This window comes from Larimichthys crocea, chromosome XII, assembly GCF_000972845.2.
Source record: "Larimichthys crocea isolate SSNF chromosome XII, L_crocea_2.0, whole genome shotgun sequence".
In the NCBI taxonomy this organism is placed as follows: domain Eukaryota; kingdom Metazoa; phylum Chordata; class Actinopteri; family Sciaenidae; genus Larimichthys; species Larimichthys crocea.
Genome location: NC_040022.1, coordinates 3663067 through 3677050, shown reverse-complemented (window position 1 = coordinate 3677050; position 13984 = coordinate 3663067). Strand labels below are relative to the sequence as shown.

At 41.3% G+C, this 13984-nt stretch overlaps 1 long non-coding RNA gene across 1 annotated transcript; it reads left to right on the top strand.

Moving 5' to 3' along the window:
• Positions 1-617: 617 nt before the first annotated feature.
• LOC113747150 (uncharacterized) lies at positions 618-6171 on the top strand. The gene is made up of 3 exons (XR_003463381.1): positions 618-1107; positions 3674-3810; positions 4573-6171. It is a non-coding gene; the product is annotated as an uncharacterized LOC113747150 (long non-coding RNA).
• The last annotated feature ends 7813 nt before the right edge of the window (positions 6172-13984 follow it).

Here is a 13984-nt window from a genome sequence, read left to right as displayed (position 1 = left end):
TCAGATGTATTTATTGAAAGTGACTGATTAAGAGACAAGTATTTAAGTACATAAACTGTGTTTTATTTGAAGATACTGTGTTTTCCGTGTACTCTTTAGCCTAGATTAACGGACTAGCAGAGTTTATGTGATTTATTTTGTTTAAAATACATTTTTAATAATAATAATAAAAAAGTATATTTATTTACAGATTAACTTGTTAAGAAACATAGTATGCAAAAGTTTATTTACAGATTAACTTGTTAAGAAACATAGTATGCAAAAGAAATGTTACTGAAGTAGAAGCGTGTAAAAGTGCTAAAACGTAACTAGCCTAGCTCAGTGTAGTAGCTGTAACTGCCGTCTCCGCAACCTCAAACTGAGTTCACGTGATTTGTTAAGGTTAAATTACAAGTTTAAATGTATTTATTGAAAGACTAACTGATTAAGAGACATGTATTTAAGTACATAAACTGTATTTTATTTGAAGATACTGTGTTTTCCATGTGTAACGGAGTAGCAGAGTTTATGATTTTTTTCGTTTTAAAATAAATTTTTAATAAAAAAGAATTATGTATATTTATTTACAGATTAACTTGTTAAGAAACATAGTATGCAAAAGAGGGTTAGGGTTAAGAAGTGCTAAAACGTAACTAGCTCATCGTAGTAGCTGTAACTGCCGTCTCCGCAACCTCAAACTGAGTTCACGTGATTTGTTGAAGGTTCGGCTACAAATTCTTTTAATCAAAGATTTTCCTCCTCCACCCCCCTCTCTCTCTCTCTCTCTCTTTCACCTTTTCCATATGTCGCTCATTTCAGCTTTAATCCCTACATAGCACCTTTCCTTTCTCTCGCTATCACCCTCCACCCTTCTCCACATTTCTCTCCTCCGCCTCGCACCTCCGCCTTACACCACTTCCCTCACCTCTCCTCCCTCAATGAGGCGCCCTCCTCCCCCTCCTCTAACCCAATAACCTTCCCCTGCTGCTCTTCCAGCAACAGCCCCTCCACCATCTCCTCCATCACCAGCTCCATCGTCCGCCGCCCCCACGTCTCTGGCTGCTCGCCCCCCGCGGCGAGCCCTCGTCTCGGGGCCCCGCCGTGTACAGGATGCTCCCTCCGTGAGAGGTCAGTGCTCTGGCTGTTTGCTCTCAGCGATTCTCCAACCGTGACCGGAGATCACGGAGACTTTCATTCACTCTTCAACAGGCTGCCAAAGGGTTAAATATTTATTTGTGCAATGTGTTTTTAAAATATTTTTTCAGACAGCTACGCTCGGTGCTCGGAGGCACAGAGGTCATTTATACCCCGACCTGGATTTGTATCATTTTTAAACATGAATGCGGCGCCTCCCGTTAACCGTGAAGCCTTTATAATTACAACGGAACAAGTCACACGATGACAGCTCACAGGTGGCATTGTTAGCGCGGCTGCTTCTCAAAAACGAGAGCTCGTTTCCATCGAATGTGACAAAAAGGATGAGCAAAGGTTACGTTTCTGTCTCTGTTAAATGTTTTCACTTCTTTTAGAACGTTAGATACGTAACCGAGCCAAACTGGCGTGACTAGCTCGCTAACGAGAAGCGCCTTCAGCTAAAACAAATCTACAAGTCCTGTCTAAATAATTTAAAACAATATTAATGCTCCAACATCTGAGCGATGTGGAGTTTGTTAAACCACATAAACAAAGTAGAAGCCAAATATGATCATAGTCAAGAAAAAAGCAACTTAGTGACGCTAACGTAACTAGCCTAGCTTTGCGGAGTAGCAGTTCACGTGATTTGTCGTGGTTAAATGACAAATTCAAATGTATTTATTTAAAGATTACTTAAGATAACTCATTAAGAAACAAGTATTTAAGTATATAAACTGTATTAATTTGAAGATACCGTGTTTTCCGTGTACTCTTTAGCCCAGCTTAACGGAGTAGCAGATTTATTTAGTTTAAAATACATTTTTGATCAAAAGTTAATGTATATTTATTTACAGTATTAAGTATATAAACTGTATTTTGTTTGAAGATACTGCGTGTACTCTGTAGATCGTCCCGTCTGTTTTTAGGCATTAAATTTTTATCATATTATGTCATATTACATGTTTTTCCACATTTGATTAAATAAAAATAAAATAATTTGCGTACTACAGGCTACATATTGGATTAAGACAGGTAATTACAAACCTTTGTGTGAAACACTTAAAATAATCAGTAATAAATCAGCTTATTGTATAAATGATGCTGTAAAAAGGGGATTTAACGTGAGAGGGAAAAGGTGACATGAATCGATGAAATGTTTTTTAATTCATTGAATTTGACAAATTAATTTGTGAAGCAATTGTAAAAAAAAAACACGTTATCATTTATTATTTTTCACCCTGAGCTGCAGCGAGGCAAGGAAAGAAAGGAAAGGAGAAAAAAAAAGACTTAATTGCTGAACCCATTAATTTAACATTCATTCGTTTAAATGTAAAATAAAAAATGAATCACAATATAAATTATCTTCAGAAGTAGAAATCATAATGTATGCCGGCGGCCTGCCGGACGGAGAAGTCTGCTCTGTGGAATAATGAAAACGTGTCATGTTGGACGAGGACGGCAGACGCTCGCTGCTCTTCGGAGAATTTCATTTTCTAATTCTTGACAGACGCAGAGGGGGAGCTGAACACATGTACCTCCCCCTCACACACACCAATTACCACAATGAGCAAATGAAAGGTTGTGTCCCATCAGGGCCGCCGTAGGGGGTATAGAGCGAGGAGGAGGGGGTAGTCATACATAATTGCCCCCCCCACACACACACACACATACATTACCGCCGATCATCATCTGCTGTCACCGCCGTCCGTAATCTCAGACTCTGCTCGGCGTTGCAGCAGATTGGCTCTCTCTCTTTTTTATTTTTCATTTCTCCATCATGCCGTTTTTCCCTCCATCTCCTCCTCCTCCTCCTCTTCATCATCATCCACCGCGCTCACGATGACATTTTCACTGTTTGCGCAATAATAACAGTCAGAGTACGTAGAAAGAGGCGGCGGGTCACTCGGCGGTGTGTATTTAAAGATGAACTTATTAAGAGTTAACGTGATGTGAAAGTGACGCTGTAAAATATGTTTAAATACGTTTTTCATCACAAACTCGTGTATTTATTTATTTCCAGTGTTTACGGATATAAACTGTATTTGGGTTGAAGGTTAAACGGGGTAAGGCGAGCCTAGGACTTCGTGATTTGTTGCTACATTTCTAATCACGTATTCAGTAAACACATATTTCAGTATTTACGTATATAAACTGTATTTGGTTTGAAGGTGTAACGGAGCAGTACCTGCTGTAGACTTTGTGATTTATTTGGTTTAAAATACGTTTTTAATCACAAACTCGTGTATTTATTTAAAGATTAAATGTTTGAAAATGACACCATAGAAACGTGAAACAGGAAGCAGCGAGCTAACGAGAGCTTTAATGAGTTAAACAGTGACTGAGTCAGAGTTAACGAACTTTATTATAATTATTTTAAACTGATTTAAACTCATTCTGTCTGTCTGTCTGTCTGTCTGTCTGTCTGCCTGCCTGCTTGTCTTTCTGTCCGTCTGTCTGTCTGTCTGCCTGTCTGTCTGTCTTTCTGTCCGTCTGTCTGCCTGCCTGTCTGTCTGTCTGTCTGTCTGCCTGCCTGCCTGCCTGTCTGCCTGTCTGTCTGCAGTGGTGTCTCTGCAGGCTAATTGAAGTCGACCACAGGGCTCTGCTAATGATCAGCCGACAGCGAGCCGTGACGGTCTGTCATCGTCCTGTCTGCAGCTCTGCGTGGTATTTAGAGAGATCGCAGAGAGAATGACAGAGGTAAGAAGACGAGGACGGGGTGGAAAAGGCCACGGGGTAGAGAGGAGGGTGGAGGAGGGTGGAGGGTGGAGGAGGGACACACAAGTGACCCAGGTGATGAAATGACCACCATGCTGTGCAGGAAGTAGCCACGTCCGGCTCTGCTCACTTCCGCTCAGTGGCCATTATCCCTGTGTGAGCGCCCCGCGGCTCCAAATCCACTAACACAGAATCGATACATACGAGCAGGTGGAGCGAAAAGGTGGGAGGACAGGAAGTGTGGATGAGGTGAGGAGGGGACGGGGGAGGAGGGAATAGAGGAAAGGAAACAGGACACATGCCGGCGTCTGGTGTGAGGAACCAACATGATGTACGCTCAGACATGATGTACGCTCAGACATGATGTACGCTCAGACATACATGATGTACGCTCAGACGTGATGTACGCTCAGGCTGCAGCTGCAGTCAATGAATAAATCTGATGTTTTGATTTTCATTCTTAAAGTTAGGATGTTAAAATGTCTTATGAACCAACAAATATTCATAAATATATAATGTGTATATTACTTCAGGACTTGATCTGAACTGGAAGTCGACTCCCTGCAGCACTCATTGCCTGGAGAGTTGCAGATAAACCATCTTTTATATATTTATGTGTATAAACACACATATTTTAACATATATTGTTGCAAGAAGTTGAGTATTAAAGTGTCTAGTTGCGGATAAACCAAGAAATGTTCATAAACGTTTATATTTTTGTGAGACTTGTCTCATTCTCCACAGAACACACCAGAACAACCTTAACGGCGCTCGAGCTCACCAGGACTGCGTTCGTGAAACCTTAACCTACATCATCACTGATGAAGGAACAGTTAACGAGTTGATAATCTTACTTGTGAAATTATCAAACATGATGGAAATAATTATTTTTGACAACCTGATTGAACATTCGTCTAACGTTCATGTAACATTACCAGGAGACGTCGCTGAACGGTCTGTCAGCTTCACGCTCAGCACTCGCCGCCGTCTTCTCCCCGTTATTTCTCTGAGTGAAAGGAGCTTCATCCCAAAGTGAAGAGCATAATTTAGCTCGCTCTAATGACACCACCTATTCAACAGGCTCCTCCATAATTGTTGGACCAGAGCCGAAAGGAAGGAGAATAATAGTTCTGAAACTCTCTTCCGAGTGTATCTCCGTGACCCAAGTCCTCCAGGAAGACGAGATAACTGGAGCCACCGAGTTACGTGAACTATCAGGAGCCCATTATTTCTTAATATGCTTTTTTTTAAGTGAAAATTAGAAGCAGGCTGGACGTGGAGATGATTCCTAATGTGTCATTTTGTGCATGTGCTGGTGGAGGTTCATGGGTTTAACCAGGCAGCGTGTCCTCCAATGTTCCTCGGCTAATACGTGTAACTCAGTGGCTCATACTGGACGTTAATGAGTGCTGAGAAGGGCACGCGTCGCTGGGTGGAGGGAGTACTTATAGAGGGAAAGAAAGGCGAGCAGTGCTGGTCTAATGAACTCATAGCTCGCTCGTACGCTGTCACTCTCCTGCTCAGCACTGTGACCCGGACAATGCAGCCACATTGTTGGCCCGGCATTGTGCGCGCTAACCCAGGCAGCCGGCGTCCTCCTGTAGAGAATCAATGGCTCCTGTAACTTAAACTTGGTTGGCGGTGCCGGCCCAGCGAAGGCAGCTGTCATTCTGAGTATTGTTTGCTCTGACAGCAGCCTCTGATGAGGCCTTTGTAAAGAGAGACTGCAGACACGACGTGCTGCAATGTGGAGGCTGCACAAGTTCAACCAGCAACATGGGAAAGATTTGTGTATTAAAGCTGCAGCAGCTAAAAGAGCAGTCAGGTTAGGGAGTGTATACAAATGATTTGGGAGCTGAGGGAGGGTCAGAAATACCGACACTGGGCTTATGTGACTGAGACGACTATTGGTGAGTATTCAAAAGTTATTTATTATTCAGAAAATAGAAAGTAGCTGGAATACTGCTTGAGTTTAGCAATATTGAGGCATGCATTGCTAAGGTAAAGTTTACCCTTGACTGTAATATTGCCATTGCCATGCAACAATAACCAGCTAATTAAACATAAAATCAAAAGGTACGCTCAGGTTCACATTTTGGAGCCATTCACTCTCAAAATAAATCTTTTTGTATGCTTGTGTTATCTCCGTTTCCATGGAGATACACATGGTCTGACTAATAACTGGAAAACGGTCACGTCAGTAGAGAAGTAGTCCGAGCCTTAGTAACAACCTGCAACAGAAACGATCTCTAGTCCCAGAAAACTAACGTTAAACCTCCAAAACTGAATAAATACCACACATATAAACACTAAACTGAATAAATACCACACATATAAACACTAAACTGAATAAATACCACACACATAAACACTAAACTTAGTAAATACCACACATATAAACACTAAACTTAATAAATACCACAAATATAAACACTAAACTGAATAAATACCACACATATAAACACTAAACTGAATAAATACCACACATATACACAGACTATTTAAGCTGTAGTAATATAAAAGATATCATAAAAGAAATAATACATTTAACAGCACAGCAGCCTCCTGGCTTCATCTCTTTAATGGGCTTTGGACTGAGATTTGATTGGGTCCTGTAGTGCCTCAACCCCAGTGAGGAGCTGAAAGGCTCTGCAGAGCAGCAGAGCGCCCAGAAAGGAGGCACATGAATAGAAAGGTATTAAAGCAGGTATTGAGGTCCTGAAGAGGTGTGTGTGTGTGTGTGTGTGTGTGTGTGTGTGTTCTTTTCAGGTCTTGAGAGCTCTTATACCCGGGCAGTAAAACATGGAGCGCGGCACTCCCCGACCCTGCCGGTCATTTCATCTACTTCCAAATGTCACAGTGTCACAGACCTTTGTTAGGATCAGCAAGCAGGGCAACAGTGTGTGTGTGTGTGTGTGTGTGTGTGTGGGCTATACATGATTGACCTGACAGACGAGGTAAAAATAAAAGAAAGGAACAAATGTGCTAACTTTATAACTCTGCAGTAAAACCATCAGCCTGAGGAAAACGGCCGCCATTAGACGGCGAAGACGAAGATGTGGAGCGTAATCAAAAAACAGGAAGTCATCGAGGCGCGAAACAGCTCGCCGCAGAGACAAAGTCCACGTCCTGGATCAGAGACATGTCTGTTGTTGTTTCTTTCTCCTTCAGGACAGTAATGAGGTGGGACGACCACGGCGGTCAGCGAGCGTCGCGGCGCCGTTTAGCCGCCATTAAAGATTAATAGAAACAGAAGAACGGCGGCGAGGTCAGCGAGGCCGGAGCGCCGATATTAACAGGAAACAGGACGGAGCAGAGAAACGCTGCAGGCGGGCTCCGACTAAACAAGCCATTATCATTCATTTACAGGATGTTTGTCATTCACAACACACACACACACACACACACACACACACACACACATCATCGTCTCGTCTGTCGCTTTATTCCTGTTTCATTTCCTTTACACTCATCTCCTTCCTACATTCTCATTTCCTTTCGTGTTCCCTTGTTTCCTTTCCTTTCCTTTCTTTCCCACCTTTTTCCTTTCCTTATATGGTCTTTTCTCTCCTTTCCTTCTTACTTCCCCCTCTTCTTGTTTCTCTTCTCCTTCCCTTCCTCCTCTTTTGTCCTTTCCTTGCCAGCCCATCTTCCTCTCCTTCTTTCCTTCCCTGTTTTCCGTTCCTTTCATGTTCTGTTGTTTCCTTTGTCTCTGTTGTTCTTTTCTCTCCTTCCCTTTTTCTTCTCAAGCTACAAAGAAGGGAGGATCCTTCCTTCCTTCTTTCTTTCCTTCCCCTCTCTTTTCTCGTTTCCTTCTGACTCCTTGTTTCTTTTTCATTCCTCTCCTCTTCTTTCCTTACCTTTTTACTTCCCTCCTTCTTCTCTCTGCTCTGGTCTTTCATCCTGTAGAAATTAAACTTCATTAGTAGAGAACAAAACCAGATTGAACCTTCTCAGCTCGAGCAGCGCGTCGCGTCGTGGAAGACTAGTGATTTTGTTGTTGTACATTCACGTTTTGACAACAAGTCACAGTCTACCTCAGCGCGTCGCGCATCGCTTCACTACTTCCTGTTCCTGTTAAACGTACGATTAGAAACTGTGGAAACATTAAAGTGAAAATCGTTAAAATGTGGGCACACCTGTGGTTACAGGTGAGAATCAGTGTGATGGCTCAGGCTGATCATGACGTCTGTGACCACGCCCACCTGTCAATCAAAGCGTCCACGCTCTTAATCCTGCATAACTTTAAGCCTTAATATAATGTGAACAGGTGAGTTGTATATAAATTCACCCTCAGTACAGTTGTCATGAACGGGGAAATTAGCTACAGAGACCAAAACTGTTTTTTGTACCAGGCTGTAAACATGTTTATTTCTGCTGTGAATTTGGACATTTGGACATGGGGACTTATGGAGACTGACTCACTTCTGGAGCCAGCCTCAAGTGGACGTTAGAGGAACTGCAGGTTTTTTAATTTCTATTTCTTATTTCTCTACAAAAAATGTCATTTAATTTTAATTTAAATTCAGATTTTTTTGGTTTAATGTTTGTTTTATTTGGACCTGTGAACGTCCTCCTTCCTTCAGGACTCATCAGCCTCTCTGGTTCTTGTTGGACACGTTCATATAAACATGAAGGTAACTCCCGATCTCCAAACCTGAGAATGTAAATAAAGTTTTTATTTTTTCTTGCCATGACTGTAAACGTTTGACACTGTAGCTGAAATAAAAAATAAAAAACAGAACTGAGTCTGCAGCCTCGTTCGTGTGAGCTGATTAATGTTCGGCGCTCTGCATATTCCACCCCATTGTACATCTCAGCCAGACTCCAACTGTGGCAATCAATTCAATCAGCAGCGCTTATGAACCCATTACAATCTAGCTGAGAGCAGGCGGGGGCCGCCTCCTTCAGCCGGCCTCACAGTAATTACTGTTTAGTCAAGCCAAAGGAAGAGATGGATGGATGGATGGATGGATGGATGGACGGACTAATAAAACATGTCCCTAATGACTTGCATGTGACTATGAATATGCATCACTGGGCAATAACAGCGAGTGTTGCATTATCTGAGGACGCTGTAGCCGGTTGTCATGGTGACTAACATGTACCATAGCAACAACACCGAATGTTTCAGCCCAATTCTGAAGGCCAGAGGTCTCGCAGCGCGGGATGCCCACAGGCCTTTGGAGGGCGTAATGTATGATGATGATGATGATGATGATGATGATGATCACGCTCAGCTCGTGCATCATTACAGCCTCGAGATGTTTGAACTGGCATGTACAGGACCGGGGCACACTGTAAAAAGAAAAACAAACAGTTGTTTTAAATGGTAAAAAACGGTCAGCTGTGATTGACAGAATTTCACCGTAATAAATATGGTATAACTTTTTCCTAATATTAAAATGAACAGTCCCTTATATAAAATACAATGTTTAAATGTAGAAATAAAAGCTTTTGCCATACGACTGTAAAACAAAAACAGTCGTTTTTGACGGTTGACAGAATATTGCCGTAATAAATATGATATAACTAACCAGTAATATTGATATCACAGTTAAGGTTGTTGTTTTATTTTATATTTTTAAATGTCTGTAGATGTTATGGTGAAAAACTGATGACAGTAAAATACGTCATTAAATATTACGGCATTTTACTGTATAATTAACAGTCTATAAAATAAAATACTACTTTATTCTATAAAATAAAATCATCCTTAAAATAAAAGGTTTTCAAGAGTGACTGTTTAACTGTATAAAGGAAAAACACAGTCATACTTCACGGTATATTTTAGTCGTTGTTCACTGTAAAACACTTTTAAGACACTTTTTGTTACAGTGCATTTACCGTAGCCTACACATCCAGATTAAACCATAAACTCTTTGTATGAAAGATTTCACAGCGCTGACTCTATGAAGCGTCCAAATTTTTGTTTTTATATTGAAAATATCTCAGAAAAGAAGCCGTGATGTTCATGACGGACACTTACTGTGTAGAGTTTACTCTATGAAATGGGCTGTACGCACATATACGGTATAAACGGTATGTGCCACATGTGGGAAAGAAAATTTAATTGCATAATGAAGCTCAGTTACAGTCATCTGTCATATTTCATGACAAAACTTTTATATATATGACATTTTAAGGGAATTTACACAGACTAAAGTCGTATGTTACATCACAGACTGTTAATTATAGAGTAAAACACTAATATTTATGTTATACAGCATTCATGGGATATTTTCATGTCGATTATTTGGTTTGGGTTCAAATCCTCCTTTGCTCCAATCTTAACTTCTGAAAGCTCGAGTTGTTTTACAGTTTTTCTCCATTGGTTTGGCTCATTTCTTGAAACTGAGATGACATTCTCATAACTATAAAGCAATTTGGCCAAACAGACTTGCAGTTCTGCACAACACTTCAGATAACCAGCAAAATGTAATTTGTCTCCCAAAACTACTCATCCATGCTTCAAAATGAAATCCCTTTCCCATGTAAATAGTCAGTACCATAAAAATGGCATGGATCCTTCTCAATTGCTTTGGCACATTTTGATTCATTTAGTACTTCTGTCAAAATAACTTGGATGGTACTGCACAACTACATGGATCACCTGGCAATGTTTGTACAGCTCCCAAAACAGTTTACCCTTCAGTCAAAACTACATTCCCTTCTCATATAACTAGTCAGTGCCTCCAAAATGCATTGTCCCTTTGGTATTGTGTAAGTACTGCAAGTCAAAATGCTTAGACGCTTTGTCATGGCATATTTCTAACTATAGGCATAACATTTTCACACCACACACACACACTGCACTCATTCTGCCGAGGAATTTTCATTTTTATTCTCAACTAACGTAAATTGTACACATTACAGTAGGTAGGGAACCGTAAAAAAGGAAAATATACTGTGTACACAAAATACAAAAACCCACAAAAAAGAAAAAAATCAACAAATCAGCACTGTAAATACAAAGAGTCACAAATGAAGACATTTTGTTTAGTCACGGTCACTCCCCTCTCTCTCCTGGTCACCATCCTCATCTTCCTGGCCATCCATTCTCTGTGCTCTGTTCGGCCACAGATTCTCATCCACATCGCATCTGATGTTGTCTCTTGAGATACAGCGCGGGAAGAAGCGTCGTGCATGCCTGAGCCATCCTCTACACTGATCCCCTGTTATGTCCTCACAGGCAGCGTCCATTGCAGTCATGAGAGCCCTCTGGTTTTCCGCATGGTGTTCATACACTCTCCATCTCCAAGCAGAGAAAAACTCCTCGATAGGATTGAGGAATGGAGAGTATGGTGGCAAGAACACATTGTGCATTCTTGGATGCATGTTGAACCATCCCCGGATGCGTGGACCCCGGTGGAAACTAACGTTGTCCCATATAATTACAAACTGGGGTAGGTGGGGCCCTTCGAGACCCCTCTCATTTTCTGGGACCAGATCAAGATACAGTTGATCCAGGAAACGGAGGAGTTTATCTGTGTTGTATGGGCCCAAACTTGCATTGTGGGTGGCCACACCATTTTCTGAGATGGCCGCGCACATGGTTATACACGCCTCCTTCGTTAGTCAAAAACTTATTTCACCTAACCTGATTATCCTAAATTTACTATAACATCTTCCAAAATATGTACTGTATTCTATTCCAGTTTCCTAACACTATTTTGACAATTGAGCAGACTATTCTGCATATGATGACTTATACGATGAAAATGTGCTGACATGTTTTGAGGACAATAACCATGACACTGAAAACCAACCAATTGGGATAGATCAGCAAGATACATTCATTTGAAAAATTTACTAAATGTTGGCTGATTGTGTTAACTGTAGGATACTTGTACATAGCTATTTGCAAGGATGTACTAAAGGCTTGACACATGTACAAAGCATTTGGAAATGTGATGAAAGCAATGATAAATGCCATTCTGTTGTGAGAAACTGCAAGATAGTTTGGGGATTTGTCCATGTTGTTATGAGAATGTCATCTCAGTTTCAAGAAATGAGCCAAACCAATGGAGAAAAACTGTAAAGCGCCGATGCCATCGAGGAACCTTGCGAGTACAGACGAGAAGCACATCAGGTAACTAACTCGAATACACTGAATTCAGGTGGGAGGTAATAAAATCATCCAAAATGGGAACCACACATGCAGATAAATTACCAGATGAAACATTTTTTGAAACAACATACACATGTTTATAATTTATCTACCAATGTATGAAGAGAGTAAAATGACTGAGTGTTTACTTCAGTGCTCTTCTGCCCTCTGCTGCCCAGCTACAGTGAGTGCAGACAGCTCACAGTAAGAACTGGGGTTCATTTATTGTAAGCAGACCCAGAACCAGAACCAGACCCAGCAGCAGCTGATATCACTGCCTAGTCCAGCAGCAGTCAGCCCAGCTCGGCGTCTGTCTTTCAGCCTTTTATTTCACCAAGCTCTCACCAACCACTAAAAGTCAGTCCCACATTTACTCTTGTCCGGCGGCTTCTTGCTCGCTCACTCTCTCCTTTTCTCTTCTTAGCTTCCTCCGTCAGCGTCCTCTTCACTCTCTTCTCCTCTGCCATCATGTCCATAGAAGCTGCTGAGCCTGGTTACCTCCTCTTCTTCTTCCTAGTCGTCCATAACGCCTGTTGGTACAAACACTCAGTTCGGCAGCGACGGGTACCCGTCGCTCTGAGCTCACTGCCAAGCTGACGAACTGAGCTAACATGAGCCAACAGCAGCTACAGCTGTCACTCTCTTCTCCTCTGCCATTATGTCTGGTCCAAATCTACTCTGCTAACGGACAGCTAATGTTAGCTTTGAAATGGATTCTTAACATTGACAAAGTCAAAGCTAACGTCACTGCAGAGCATGTCAAACATGTCATAATGTGGCTTTAGCTGCCAAAGCAGAGAAATCGGTAACTAGCTAACGTATCAAAATCCAGTCTTGGGTTGGTAACATCGACTAAATGAGCAGCTAACGTGACCCATGGTGTTAACCTAATTATTGTCCAGCTCTGGTTCTGGCACGACACCAGCCCTGCTCAGAATTCCTCCACATTCCAGACCTGAAAACCTCCACTGCCCGGTAGTCCACAAAAAAGCTAACAAACTGAGCTAACAGCAGCTAACAAACTGAGCTAACATCAACTAACAGCAGCTAACAAACTGAGCTAACAACAGCTAACAAACTGAGCTAACAACAGCTAACAAACTGAGCTAACGGCAGCTGACAAACTGAGCTAACATCAACTAACAGTAGCTAACAAACTGAGCTAACAGCAGCTGACAAACTGAGCTAACAGCAGCTAACAAACTGAACTAACAGCAGCTAACATCAACTAACAGTAGCTAACAAACTGAGCTAACAGCAGCTGACAAACTGAGCTAACAACAGCTAACAAACTGAACTAACAGCAGCTAACATCAACTAACAGCAGCTGACAAACTGAGCTAACAGCAGCTAACAAACTGAGCTAACAGCAGCTAACACACTGAGCTAACAACAGCTAACAAACTGAGCTAACAACAGCTAACAAACTGAGCTAACAGCAGCTAACAGACTGAGCTAACAGCAGCTAACAAACTGAGCTAACAGCAGCTGACAAACTGAGCTAACAGCAGCTAACAAACTGAGCTAACATGAGCTAACAGCAGCTAACAGACTGAGCTAACATGAGCTAACAGCAGCTACAGCTGTCAGCGGTTTACTTCACTGTCCATCATAAACTCTGTAAATCACAGAGTTGAGGCGGAGCACAGTAAATAAAAACAGGACTTCACTTTTATGCTTATGGATGTATTTTAATAAAAATAATTCTGTCAAAATTAAACAGAATACAATATTTCTTTTTTTTTAACATGTTTCCAGTACATAGTTTTTTTGTTTTTTTTAATCATCATTTTTCCATTTTTTATCATTTTAAAGGTTTTAAACGTCATGCTTAGTAGAGGGTAACTCAATTCACAATTTTTTTTATTTTTTATTTATTTATTTTTTTGCTAAAACTCAAAAGTCAAAATAATGAAATTAAAATCATGATCAGTTTGTGCACAGCTCGTCCGTTCTCTGTCCGGCCTCTCTGCAGGAAGAAGTCCACGTGGCTTCAGAGGCCTTTTTTTTTTGTTTGTTTGTTTGTTCACGTCCCTTTCCTTTAAA